The sequence below is a fragment of the Platichthys flesus genome, chromosome 2, assembly GCF_949316205.1.
Source record: "Platichthys flesus chromosome 2, fPlaFle2.1, whole genome shotgun sequence".
NCBI classification, from domain to species: domain Eukaryota; kingdom Metazoa; phylum Chordata; class Actinopteri; order Pleuronectiformes; family Pleuronectidae; genus Platichthys; species Platichthys flesus.
In genome coordinates, this window is record NC_084946.1 from 26,442,110 (window position 1) to 26,456,656 (window position 14,547).

Here is a 14,547-nt window from a genome sequence, read left to right on the forward strand (position 1 = left end):
AGAACACTGACATCAAAGCCAACTGAAAACAAGAAATTATTTACCTAATGAATCCTTTGATATTGTTATTTTATGGGTTGAGTTACATAGTGACTCACAATCAATTGTTTTTTCTTTCAGCTTAACCCTTTAACTAACAACATGGGTCAAAAGTGACCCGGCTCAATTCTTATTTTCAATATCCAATAATTTCATCATCCAGTATTTCAGGTGTTCCTTAATTCACTTGTTTTTGATCATCAAAAATCCATATCCAAAAAGGACCCGTATTCATTTTCAAGAGGGTCATGCACGAAATAACACAGACAATTTACATGTGTTTGAAATAAATGTATTTTATCATTTAATATTCTAAGTAGTCATTAAATATCTTGTTTTTTATATTACCACAAATCAACATTTCCCTGACTTTATAAACATACGACCCATCCAATATGTATTCACTTCAGAACACCTTCCAATCCCTTAACACAGCTGCTTTTTCACATCCGATGCATGTGTGCAAAACTTACTAGCTGATAGCTAGCTCGCATCTTTCCTGGCTAGCTAACCATAGCTATATCAACAAAATAAAACTTGACTGATATCAGTTTACACTTAACAGAGTGATAGATATGCATTTGAAAATATGCTTTAGATTTCCTTTATCCAGAGTCTTAGGCTAGTCACAATCATTTCAGACTTACGGTTTAATGTTCATAAAGATGCTGCATAAAGAGCAGGATGAGGAAGAGGAGGAGGCAATTCCTGGTCTTGATTCTGGGTCTGAAATCTCTGACGCTGAGGACCTGGATTATGTTCTCCGGGATCAAGCTGGAGATGTTCGTGGGATCCAGCTCTCCTATATGAAAGAAGGCTGCTTTGATGACATCAAAGTTGAGTCTTCAACGTCATCAAAGAAGCTTTCGATGAGATAGAAGTCATCAAAGGAGCCTTCTATAAAAGAATGTAAAATATCGTTATAATTAAATACTTAACATTTATATTCAGTCAGGAGCCGGCATGTTTGTTTTTACAGTAGTCCAGACTTGAGTTGTTATGACAGACTTGAGTTGTTATGACAACTGAAGCTACAACAAGTTCTCTGTCATGTTTGGAAAGGGGGGGGGGGGGGTCTGAGGTGAGTGGTGTTCAGCTGCAACATCAAACTTCACAACTAAATATCACCTTAAATTCCACACACTGCACCTTAAATTGAATAAAAACTCTACACAATGAACATAATAAATCAGTATTACCTTTCCAAAGGACCAGTGTCTCCACTCTGAACTGGTGTGGGGAGCTCACTGGTAGTTTGCCTCGTTGTCTGGCTGGTAACCAGCTGGCCGGTCCTTTCCATTGAAGAGGGATGAGGAGACGTTCTCTTTCCCACAACACCTGGGTTTACTACATCACACACATTGGTTCACCTCCTCAAAGGATCAGACCTGTAACCAGTGATTACTGTAAGACCAGTTGTTTAATTTCCACTTGTGACCAGCAGGGTGCAGCAGCAGCACCAGTTTATTCACAGTCACAAGGAGCAGCAGGGGAATCTCTATGCTCCAGCTGAGATAGATGAGATAAACTCACCCTAACATTCTGCTTGTACATCAACATGTAGTCAAAAATAAGGGTAAATAAATAATAATACAAATTAATAAAACTAGAAGAATAAAATGGTAAATGTGGTATATTTACTGTGTCCATTGTCTCTGTGCTGTTAATCCTGTGCAGCAGGTGTTGGGTCTTTACTTAGAACAATGGCACATACTCACACTCACACACACACACGCACACACACTGTTGTAGTTTATCGCGATTGGTCGAGTATGTTTATCTGTCGGACTTTGATTCCAAGGCTCCGCCCTCTATCCCCACTGTGCAGACATTGGCTCCAGATGGCAGTGCCGGTTTCAGCGATTCTTTGGTTTCATATCTGGATATTTTCTTCATATACAGTCGTCCCCTAGTCCCTTGCCCTAACCTTAACCTAAACAAGTCATGAGTCTAGCCTCCTCCACGTCAGGAGGAGGGACATGGACCAGGCTAAAAAGTCGGTTTAAGTGTTTATGCTTCGGATAAGTTTGGTTTCAATTAGTTATTTATTGATATAAATGATAATGATCCATCCCGAGATATTTGGGCCTAATTTCTGGGTAGTGGGGGGTAATTGGAGAAGTGTCGTCCATCTTTTAACACAGTCTATTGTTCACACTTAGACAAAGACACACACACACACGTTTACAGCTCAGTGTTGTCAATTCAATAACCTGCTTGTTGTCATGTAACCTGAAGACAGGCTTCCACCCCCCCACCCTTTGACTTTTCCACACCTCCAGGTAAACTGTGTTGTGGTCACGTGATCAGGTCCATGTTAGTGATCTGACACACTCAGTGGACGACAGGTGCCGCTTCAAAAACCCAAGAAAGGATCTAATTTCTGTGACATGCAGCCAACGAGACTCCAGACTGATGAGCTCAGTGGACTCGGTTCAAACACTGGTCCTGGTCACTGGTGCAAGAACTCACACGTTCCCTCCGGAGCCATTGGATCCAGGACGTCTGCTTCAGCAAGTTGACATGAAGATCTGCTTCCAACAAGAGAACAAACAAAACACAACCAAACAACAAATACATGTGGAAACATGTGGCAAATACAAAAACAATGCAAACTGAAAGCACCAGAAAACTAATTTTAAGTTGCAGTGTGTGGAATTTAGTGACACCTAGTGGTGAAGTTGCTTTTGCAGCTGAATAGCCCTCACCTCACCATCCCCTTCAGAACATTAAAGAGAACCTGTGATAGCTGACAGTAACTCAAACTCAAAAGGTTTAGTTTGTCCAGTTTGGGCTACCGTAAAAAACATGGCTGCCTCCGTAGAGAGGACCCGCTCCCGATGTAAATATTAAGTATTTAAATATAAATTACCTTTCTAGATTAAAGAAAACAACAATTCATACAATTTATTGTAAAAAAACATCACTGGGATAATTTTTTATTCAATTTCTGCAAATCGAGCCAGACACACTGAACCTTTGTTCTCCTTCCTTCATCTTCGTTAGTTTGTCTGAAACCTAAGTTTGCTCCTTTGTTTGTGTTTGTGCCTCCAGACATTCAGATCCTGGTCGGCTTCAAAGGCCGGAAACACTTCAAAACAAATAAATGCTGCATGTCCTGTCAACACAAGAGAAGTTACAGAGTCTGAAGTATGTTTCCTTTGACACACCTTGCTACCCCCCCCCCCCCCCCCCCCCCCCCGCCCCCCAGGTAAAGTGACCGATGAAATATTGTCTGTTTGACTATTGGGAAAGCTGGAAAAACAGGAAAATTCCTCCAAACTACTGAATCTCCTCTACCACACCCCACACACTAGGCCTCTGTGTGTGATCTCCTTTCGATAAGATTAGTATTATTTTTATTAATGCTGACATTGACCCTTTGAGCAACAGAGTCCGGTGTCACACAACGGACTCTGACAGTGTCCTGCTCTGTTTATTTATGTCACACATAAATCCATCCTGCTCTGAAAGATAACTGCAACGAGCCGTGTCTGTAAAACACGACATGATTTAATAAACTGCACATAGATTTGAAGAAGAAACACGACAACGTGACACAAAGACCGATTAGAAAGAACCGGGTGAGGAGGGGGGGACGGAGGAGACGGAGGAGTGAGGCTGTTTGCTCTCCCCATCACATCGGTATCCAGGTCACCTAATTTAACACTTTGAAATTCCTTCCCGGCCATCGTGTGATTTCTTTTTAGGGGCCCTACTTACATGACATACACAATAATGTTAATGCAATCACTTACACACACACACACACACACACACACACACACACTGGGATCTTGTGGGTCAGACAAACTCAAAGTAGTAACAGTTGTTTATGGAAGAGGAATGTTCTTAATGAAGTTAATACAATGATCCACTTTACTGGTTGAACTTGGAGGCAGGATCATAGACTGGGTCTAAAAACAGACGACACAAAGTGTAGAGCACATTTCAAACGACAAGGAAATTCTTCTACATAAAATCATGAATAAACAGTATCATGACAGAAGTGGAGGCTAAAGCATCTTGATCCCCCTGATGGCTGGTCATAAGATTAGATTACATTCAACTTTATTGTCATTGCACAGTACAACGTGAGTTTAGCGTCTAACCAGAAGTGCAAAAAAAGGAGTTAAAGTGCAGAGTATTGTGTGTATTTGAAATGTAAATAAATAAGATGTGTACAGTAGCAAATATATATGAAATAATACAGTATTAAAAGGTATTGTGTGATATAAGAACTATGAGCAGTAATAAAGTAAGTAGTACAGTATTAACAGCTTTTGTATGATATAAGAACTATGAGCAATAAGTAATATATCTGAAGTAGTACAGTATTAACAGGTATTGTATGATATAATAACTTTAAGCAAGAAAAATATATAAGTATGAACATACTATAGGCAGAATAATACAGTAGTAAAAATAAGTAACAGTGTAGTGCAAACCCCGCCTCCTCCATGTAAGCAGATGGGACATGGTGCAAACCAAAAAAAGTCAAAGATGGTGGCTGTCATTTTATGTAGTTCTTATCACACTGATGTAAGTTAGAGTGTTTCTGAAAAGTGTGGTTTTCATTACTTGAGCTCCTGGTCGAGCTTGTGCGTTGATGGCAGCGTTTGTTCACCTGGTAGCTAAGCTGGATTTCTGGATCGTGGGAGGAAGTGGAGACTGTGATTGTACAGGACGTGGTGTCTCAGTTCTCATCTTGATTTTCTCTGGCTACGTGCTTGAGTGAACTCCGAAGCCTAAAAAGAGCCGTGCATCACATGTCACTTTCGACCCGAAGGACGACCCCTGACCCCTCTCATGCTCAGCGAGAGCTCACCGGTGATTTCACTTTGCATTCCTGGTTCAGCAGTTGAAAGAAATTCTTCCTTCAAGTCGCCAGCGATGAAAAGCTGGGCTCGGCGTGACGATGGAAAGATTCAGGCAACAAAGGAACAAAAGGAAAAGTTTTGCCGGCTCTCCGATTGTAAAAATGTCTCTGACGGTTATAGCTCCGTTATCTCAGTGGATTGAAGTGACCCTGATAACGCCGCTCACTGTGGAAAGTTCTGAAAGCTCTGCACGTGTGTGTTTTCTCTTTCATCTATGTCATACCACGAGTTATGGGGGGGGGGGGGGGGGGTTCGAACTTGTGACATTGTGGCCACAAACATATTTCCTGGTAGTTCAGGTGGCCACCACTGCTGCTGCTTTGTTAAGTGACTTCACACGTTCACAATGTTATAAAATGCACTTAAATGTGACTTTATTACAGGATGTAACTTCTGTTTACACACACACACACACACACACACAAACACACACACACACACACACACACACACACAGACACACACTGAAAGGTTTATTAGGCTCCAGCGAGATCAGGTACATTTCCTGTTCACCCGATGCTGCCGAGACTTTCTTTCTTTCTTTTGAAGTTTCACAAATTGAAAGAACTCAAACTGGGAATGAGACGCTCTGGATTTCACCAACTTGTAAATATGACATGTCAAATTTAAATTTTAATAATTTTAAATGAACAGCGATTCTTTCCTGGCAGTGTTGATACTTTTATCACTGCAGAGATAACGTGAGGAGATTGTCGGACGATAAATGAAAATGATTAAAGTAATAAACGTCCTTCATTAAACTCCTGTGGTTATTTATTGACTTTAAATATCAATACTAATTTCCAGTGTTTCCTTTTAGTCTAGTTTAGTGATAATATTATTTCCCCTCAGAAAAAGTGGAAAATACAAAGGATGGACAGATGATCATTTACATTTCACTCAACCTTCCGGTATCAGTGTTTCTTCTACATGGTTCTAAGTGTCTTATATTCAGCTCCATCATTCACTCACATTCAGCTTTATTGTTGTTTGTTCAAAGCTTCTTGAATATTAAATGAAAAATATACTTTTACGTGTTTGTTCTTTGGAATAAGATTCTTAAAAACATGTATTTCTGTAAAAACATGTATTTTTTTCCTTTATGGGGTTCTTTTGAGTTTTCTCCAGAATTTCACAAATTAGAATCAGAATTATTTTTATTGCCACGTATATTTGCATATATTGGATATTGCCATGGTGTGGTTGGTGCACTGTACATAAAACAAAACAACAATATATACAGTAAAAAATACTTGCTTCTCCCACTCTTTGAACTGGGGGTTAATACAATTAAGATATACCTGAAGTGACAGCACTTCTTCTCTTTCTTTTTACATAATACACATGATGGTTATTCAGTCCATGATGAAAAAGGCCTAAAATGAACTCAAAACAAAGAATATTTTGTGTCTATTCAACGAATGGGAATAACAATGATTTCAGATGGTTGGAGATTCCTCAGTGTTTTATAACACTGCAGCTCTGCAACGGGATGAACAAGCAAATAATAAAAGTGCAGGTCACTGTGTCACTTTCCCATCCTGTGTAAAGTCAGATGCTATTTCACAGTCATAGGATCAATGGGTCTTTGTTGTAGTTTCTGAAATAGGAGGAACAAGAAATGAAATATGAACAAGTGAAACAAACGTCTGCAGAAATGAGCTGATGAATAATAAAATGAAAAAGGAGAAATACATTTATGCAGCTATGTGTTTTTGTGTCATTCATCTTCACCAAAGTCTTAACAGGTTGATCGTTTCTTTCTTAGAAATCAAATCATAGCGCCAATAAAACATCCTGGGAAAGAATCAGTTCAATCAAGTTCAAGAAAAAGGACAAAACAAGATAAAGAAGGTTTTTCAACGCTAGACACTTGAATATTTCAAATGGCAAATACCTTCTAAAACTCTGTGTACTCAACGGAAAAATGTTGTTATTGGTAAACAACCTGAAGGACGTCATAATTCTCCCTGGGAACTTAATTCATTCTTCAGTATAAATCTGTGAACTCGGCAAAGAGGCTTAAAGTGAGGAAACTAATTTCTGTGCAAGAGGCAAAACAAGATTTTGTCCAACCTGCAGACTGGTTCATCAGAGCTCTGACTTCAACATCTAAACATTCAGCTCATGATACAAGTTTACAAAGAAATCTGATTTAAAAAGGTTCAAACTATTCTTCTCTGTTCTGAATTCAATCGGTGTTGGAGTTCTGGGGTCAGCGAGTTCAGCAGACGGAGGGATTATGGAAACAGCAACGTGTGTGTGTGTGTGTGTGTGTGTGTGTGTGTGTGTTAGACCTCCTCTCATTGACACGGGATCCCGGGGTCAAACATGTGAGCGAGCGTGTCTAGACGTGTCCATGTGTGCTGACATGTTGTGTGTGTGTGTTTGTGTGAGTGTAGTGCGACAAAGAGCGGTTTGTCTGGTAGACACTTCTTCAAAGAGACGTTCGAGGGTTTCAGTGTCATTCACACCAACTTTAGCTCTGAGTACTTAACTAAACACACATTAAACATGGATCATTACAAAAAGAGTCAAAGGAAACATACTTCAGACTCTGAAATGTTAATGTGTCCTTCCATCCATCCCTCCATCCATCCATCCATCCCTCCATCCCCCCCAGTATCTACACTGCTGAGTGTCACAGGAGCCATCCCAGCTGACATTCAGAGGAGGGTTACACCGGCCTATAGAGTACAGAGCCAATGTGAACAATCCTTCACACCAGATTCACACCTACATCCACTCAGCAACATGAGAAACTTCCCAAGGACAGGAATCAAACCCACAATCCCCCTGGAGGAGAGGCAACGGTGCCAACCTCTGTGCCACCGTCTACACAGGGGAACACAGTGTTCGAACCCCGTTGAGAAATTGGCCTCTAAATTCAAAACAACACTGCTGAACGTTGACCTGAATCTTTGAAAGCTGATTGGTGGATTATTGGTTTTATAACTGGGAGGTTTAAAATTCCTTCATGCAAATCTGTCTCCTGTCGCAGGTAGATGCAGATGCTGCCAAGTTCCTGCTGAGCCGCAGCCATATGGAAATATGTTGTCCGGACCTGCACTTGCACACATGGCATCTGGAGTTCAAATGTAAATCAATCCGATTAGTATTCTCCCAAATAGATGCTCTTTATTTATGAGAAAGTATTAAAAATCTATAATGAGAACTAAAAGATAACCGTAAGTCGTCGTAACAAACTGTGCTTTCTACTTTTTGTTATATTACAAATTACATTATTTTACTTCTATGAGCAAAATTTACAGTAAAGTTTAGAGAAATCCAAAAAAATAAAACCAGCTTCTTGTGAAAAAGGCTCTTTTAGTTGATCAGGTCGTAACAAGAACAGAAGAAGAGAAGAAATCAGCCTCTTAATCACTGACTTCACCATCAGAGGGAAATACACATGGATTGTAAGTAAAAGAGTAAAATACGGACTTCGGACTCAGAAATGTTGATGTGTCAGGGACGGACGGAGGAGGGACGGAGGAGGGACGGTGGAGAGGGATGAAGAAAATGTCAATGATCAGCTGAGTCAAACGAAACAGAGATAAACGTTGAATAATCATAACTCAGGGAGACTGCTTCCTTTCCACAATTCAAATACTGGAAACAAACAAAAGTGGAACTGCAGGTGGAGAAAAAAAAGACAAATCCAAAGAACAGGTTTTGGGATTGTGTGTTTGTCCCATTTTGTGTGATGTTGCTTAAAAATCACCCAAACAGATGTGGCCGTCCTCAAAAGAAAAGCAGCTGCAGAACAACGTGCTTCCATCATTTGGGTCTCACGGTGAAGGAAGAGGAGATGTCATCCTCTTTACAGCTGCAAACATTCAGTTCAAATCACAACATACATTGTGTAATTCTAACACAACCAGGGAGAAACCCACCGTGGACTCTCTAAACTCTTCTAAAAGGAACTGGACAGCTTTTTCTTGGAGTCATTTAATGTGGAGGCAGGTTGCATGAAAACCTCAAACATGAAGTGATTGAGCTGCAAAGCAAAGACAGAGACAAACACTGACAAGGTACAGACACTACAACTTCCTCACTCGGCTCCAGCTCAAGGAAGGAACCGTCCCGTGGATTCGATCCTCGAGCTGAACGACGCTCACAGCACCTCAGCTCACTGTGCATTCATTCGTTCAGATCTCTTTGCTTTAACTGTCCTCTGCTGCAGCTCCTCTGTTCAGCCTCTGTCTCAAACACTTTATTCACGAACCTGGGCCAGGTGTTCACACAGCTGTATACATCTAATGAAAGCCACGTGTCTGCATACTGTATATCTGTCTCTGCTCAATGTCCTCCCCGTGCTCCTTGTCCTCTCCTGTCTCCTCTGCAGCTCCACCCAGGGCCCTCAAGGACACCACCTGGTCTGGGGCGGAGGCCTCAGAGGGACAAGGCGTACAGCGTGGGACTGTTCAATTTAATTACATATCATTCGCTTTAATTAACCCGGTTGGTTGAGTTGATTTAAAGATGTGTCCTATAGTTGTTTCACCTGCTGAGTTTCTAAATGAACATGGCAGCGATGAAGGCGTGTTGATCCTCTGTCTGCTGTCAGTCACATGTCAGACGTCTGCATATTACGTTCCTGGTGGAGTTGAAAAAATATAGATTATATGTGTTGATTCAAATCTGATTGATTATCACAGAGATGTTCATTGTTGTTTGCACCGTGACATTGATTGTCAATGGACAATAAAACAAACAAAGAAGAGTTGGAGTAAGAGGAGGTGTCATTCTCTTCTATTAAATCCTCCACTTGGCACATCACCTGCACGTATCCTCAGAAACAGGTTTCTTCTGGCAGTGAACCCAGAGACGTTAGAAAACATATTTATCACAAACAAAGATCCATTTCTTCTCACTGGCTTTCAATTCAAGTTGAATTTGAGTTCATCTGTTATTGTGCAATATTTTTATTTAACGATGTTAAACGTTTTGTTGCTTTTAAAGTCTTTGCTGTGTCTTCTGATATTTTTTTTCGTTGTGTTTTAAGCCTGTTTAGAGCTGAACTCAACGTTGGCTGTTATAAACCTGGTTCATGAGCTTTGACCTGATGTGGCAGAGTGTGAACGGGTCTGAAGGAGTTGATGTGAGACGACAGCAGGAGATCCTCAGCCGGTGTCACCACATCTGAGGTGAAGACGTTTCTAACAAGCGACTAAAGCAGAAATAAAGAAAACAACCATCTGAAGACGTACGTGGACTAGGATCAAATCAATGAATAATCATAAACCTGCTGCTGTCGTTACAAACTGCTAATCCTAGCTCTGGTCATAATGTGGTTTGAGCCACGATGTGTTGCATCATCGCTAATCAGTCAACATCCCTGCACACAGAAACTTACATAATCTTATTTATGTAATATCTTAATCTCAGTGTCAACAAGGAGTGGCCAAGACTAAGGAGGAGGAGGAAGGAGGAGGAGGAGGAGGAGGCATGAATGGGGCCAGAGGTCGACACCTGTTTCTGACGCCTGTATTCATTCTGGCTTCGAGCGACTGGTTTTCTTTATTATAAATCAATGGATAACATTCTTTTTCTAAAGTCACCTGCCTCACAACAAGGGAAAACAACATAAGTGTAAATTAACGAATTAGCCAGTGGATGTTTAATCAAGAGGAATAACAGTCAGTAGTATTTTCTGTAAGAGCACAGAGAGACGACATTAATGGGTTGAAACACACACAGTGGCTACACGTCAGTTCACAAGCTGAATAATCTGATTTGACGCATTTGATTTCTGATCCCAAAAAGAGACGGCACAGAGCGATGAGCCCAAAAAACCCACATCCAGTGATTTCATGTCTCACCCGCCGTGGCTGTTTTCTTTGGCCTGTGTGAAGTTTGTGTGTCCAGGCACCGCTCGTCCTCTCTGTGTCTCTGTCTTGTTCAAATGTCCCCCTCTGTTCGTGGAAAAAGAGCCAGAGGAGGAATGCTTTGTGGGCTTTTAACCCTTTGTCCGGCGCTGATCTGTTCATCCTCTGCCTGTGATCTCTGCAGCTGGAAGCACATCCCAGTGACGTCGCCGCTGCAACGCTCACACGCAGACAAAGGGCGGCTTCCTGGACGGGATTACACGGTGACTCAGAGCTCGGTGTCCCAAAGGAACCTTTGGAAACCTCGACACTCCACTTTCACCCCAGGAGCAGTTTGAGCGGCTGATTTGAAACTTGAAGCGATTGCCCACAGTGGAGCGACAGATTGAACCGAGGACGCCCTTCTGTGAATTCCCCGTCTCACATGCATCACCAAGGATGTTGCAAACTTTAACACTGTTGAAAGTACAAACGTTTAAAGTTTAAAGGACACACTCTTTGAAGTCGTGATGCCTTCCTGCAGCACCAAAGATTTGCATTTGTGCGGGTTTCCTGCAGATGCTCTGGCTTCCTCCCACCGTGCACAGACATGCAGACGATGGCTCTGAAGTGTGAAAGCTTGTTTGTGGGCCGACAGCGACCTGGAGCCCATCTTCTGCCCATCGGCACCTGGGACTGGCTCCAGCCATTTGCACAGATGCATGCTTCTTAACAAAAAGCCATCAGGCACATTCAGGGGACTGATATATCTGAATGTGAGAAATTGACTGATGAGCCTTATAGTTGAAGTATATCCGCTCTACTGAGGGACATTGCAGTTTGTCTGCAGGTCAGCTGGAATGATAGATAGATAGATAGATAGATAGATAGATAGATAGATAGATAGATAGATAGGTAGATAGATAGAAAAATAGATAGATAGATAGAAAAATAGATAGATAGATAGATGGAATGGAATGGAATGATGTGATTGTGTCAGTGTCCAGTAGGAAAGTGTTCTGGAGTGGATAGTACAATAAAATGTATATATATATATATATATATATATATATATATATATATATATATATATATATAAGAATATGTAGTGGTCTGTGCATGGGGCTAGTATAGCCAGTAAAGGGATGGACAGTGGGTTGGTATATAATAATGAGATGATAATGAGCTCCAGCCAGCCTGTGACCCAGGGAGGAAAAGCAGAGACTGGATGAAATGCCTGGGAATAGATGTGATGCCCATGTACGTGCTTCGAGGTGTTGTGGAAAAAATCGTCCGATGTAAACCTGTAATTTCCTACATGTGACATGTGAGTCGGCACGTGTTCAGAGGAGAGAAGAATCTTTATATATGTGACACATGAGGCCGAGTCAGACCTGACAAACTGGATCAACACGGAGCTTCTGCAAAGACAGTGACATGAGTTATACACAGGAACAAAGATGAGTTCCATTCCTTAATAATCCTGATTTATGGTCGTGATGAAAGTTTACATAATCACCTGTGTGGTAACTTTGCAGGGTCGGTTTGAACCTGCACTAAGCATCAGACGGTTTACTATCACACACAGAGAAGGCTGCAGGACATTGAGAACATCCATGCTTCTACTTGCAGGACGAGGTCAAAAATTTTATTTATGTAGTTAAAGTTTATTTTCATGCTAAAAAGAAAAATGATCGAGAATCTAGTTAATAAATAACAGTTCCCTGAAAAGCAGATCTCTCCTCTCACGTCTCAGACTGGGAACATGTAACCCCCTCGCGGTGTCGTCATGCTGAAGCTCGCTCACCTCCTGCACATAGATCCAGTCTGTAAGCTCTCCCCACTGATTGGCTCCCTGAGAGTCACTGCCGAGACTTTGGCCAATGAGAAAGGTGAGCGATGAGAGAAGCAACGCAGCGGTGAGCCGATGAGACGTTCGTTACGTCATGATGGAAAGAGCCAGAAACCAGAGCCGCTGAGATTTCAGAGTTGTGTTAAATGAAACTGGGACATCAGGAGGACAATGTCCAAATCAAGATGATAAGGGGACAGAAGCTAAAATATGACTTTTGTTTATGAAAATAAACAAACAATACTATTTTCCATTGTGATGTGATATTTAAACTGTAATAATCATATCCAGGTCATAAGAATCCAAATTTGCAACAAGAGTCAAAAATAGGCATCAGATAGTAATAATGAGTAAAATGCAATACTTGAGTGTAAGGATAATAATACAAATACATAGACAAATTAAATACAACATAACTACAACCTTCGATCACATGACCTTCAACCTTCTTATGTAACTTTTTAATGCAAACGCACTAGGTCGCTTCAAATTTTGTACAAATGACAAATAAATAATAGTATTATGATTCACAAAAACAAGATGTGAATAATACACCCATTTTTATTGGTGTTGACTGTCCCTGTTGAATAAATAACAATGGGGAAGTTAATTTCACAGGTATAGAAACAAAAGTACTACATTATAAACCTGATGATGAAAAGGCATCATTTCATTTATCTGAAATCCTCCTGTGGGGAACATGAATACATGTCACTAATTCTACAACGTTCCATCCAGAAGTTGTTGAGACGTTTTCCTGAAAACCGAAATATGTAAATCTGCTGTTTGTCTGAGATGAGAAGACAGGAGATCACCCCAGGGAGCTGGGTTCATCCGCCGGAGAGAATGAATGACCTTAATAAATGAAATGCCACATTAAACCGACGTTGAGATATTTTACTGCAAACCTGGAAACTCTCATCAGCTGATTGCTCTGGACCAACATGCAGAAGATCGTCAAAATCATTAAGGTTCATCCTCTGGAGAACATGAGTGTTTTATTTGTAATCAAATTCAGTGTCAGTCCATTGAGTCGACATCAGGATATTTCACAGAAATGTCAGATTTTCGAATTATTCTGGAACCACGTGCAGAGGATCACCAAGCCCAGTGGTGCGTCCTCTGGGGAACATGAGTTTTTGTACCTCATGTCATTGTATTCTATCGGACAGATGTTGAGATCGTTTAACCTGGACCAGAGTATTTTTACTTTCACCTCTCCCAGCAACAGTGAAAAAAATGCTATTAAGAAATAAAGGTAAAACATTATTCTGCTAAGGTCACAGAAAGGGGTTTCTGGACACATTGACCAAACTCCTGCTGTTCAGGGCTCTGCCTCAGGACGTCAGAGAGGAGGAGAAAGTCAAGAGGCCTCACTCTGTTTGCATATCTGTTTTATGTTTATATGTCCTCTTACTAAATTAGAATTTTTTTTTAATATAATATTACCTTTTATAGACCTATGACCGTCTCGACTAATTGACAGGATAGATCTATAGATAGATAGATAGATAGATAGATAGATAGATAGATAGATAGATAGATACTTTGATTACAATAAAATAAGAAAATGTAATGAAATAAATTATGTAATAATACATTTATATAGATAAAATCTATAATTGCATACACATACACATTTGTGATAAGATAATGCAGACATCAATTAAATGGAGGGAATCTGCCGTGTGTGGGGCCCCTGGGAGTCTGGGGCCCCTGCCTGTACAGGTTCGAACCCTGCCCTAACGACTGCAATGCAACAACTGGGCTCTCGGCTTCCTTATCTTCGGCCGCACTCGTGTCTCCAGCATCTCGCCGCCATAGACGATCCTTTCGTTTTACAACACGGGGCCAGGAGGGGCGAGGCATGCTGGTGGTGGGTCGGCCGCTGATTGGTCGGAGGCTGGGCCGAAGCGCCGCAGTATAAAGCCTGATAGCGCGCGGCTGAGGGCGGCAGCTCGAGCTC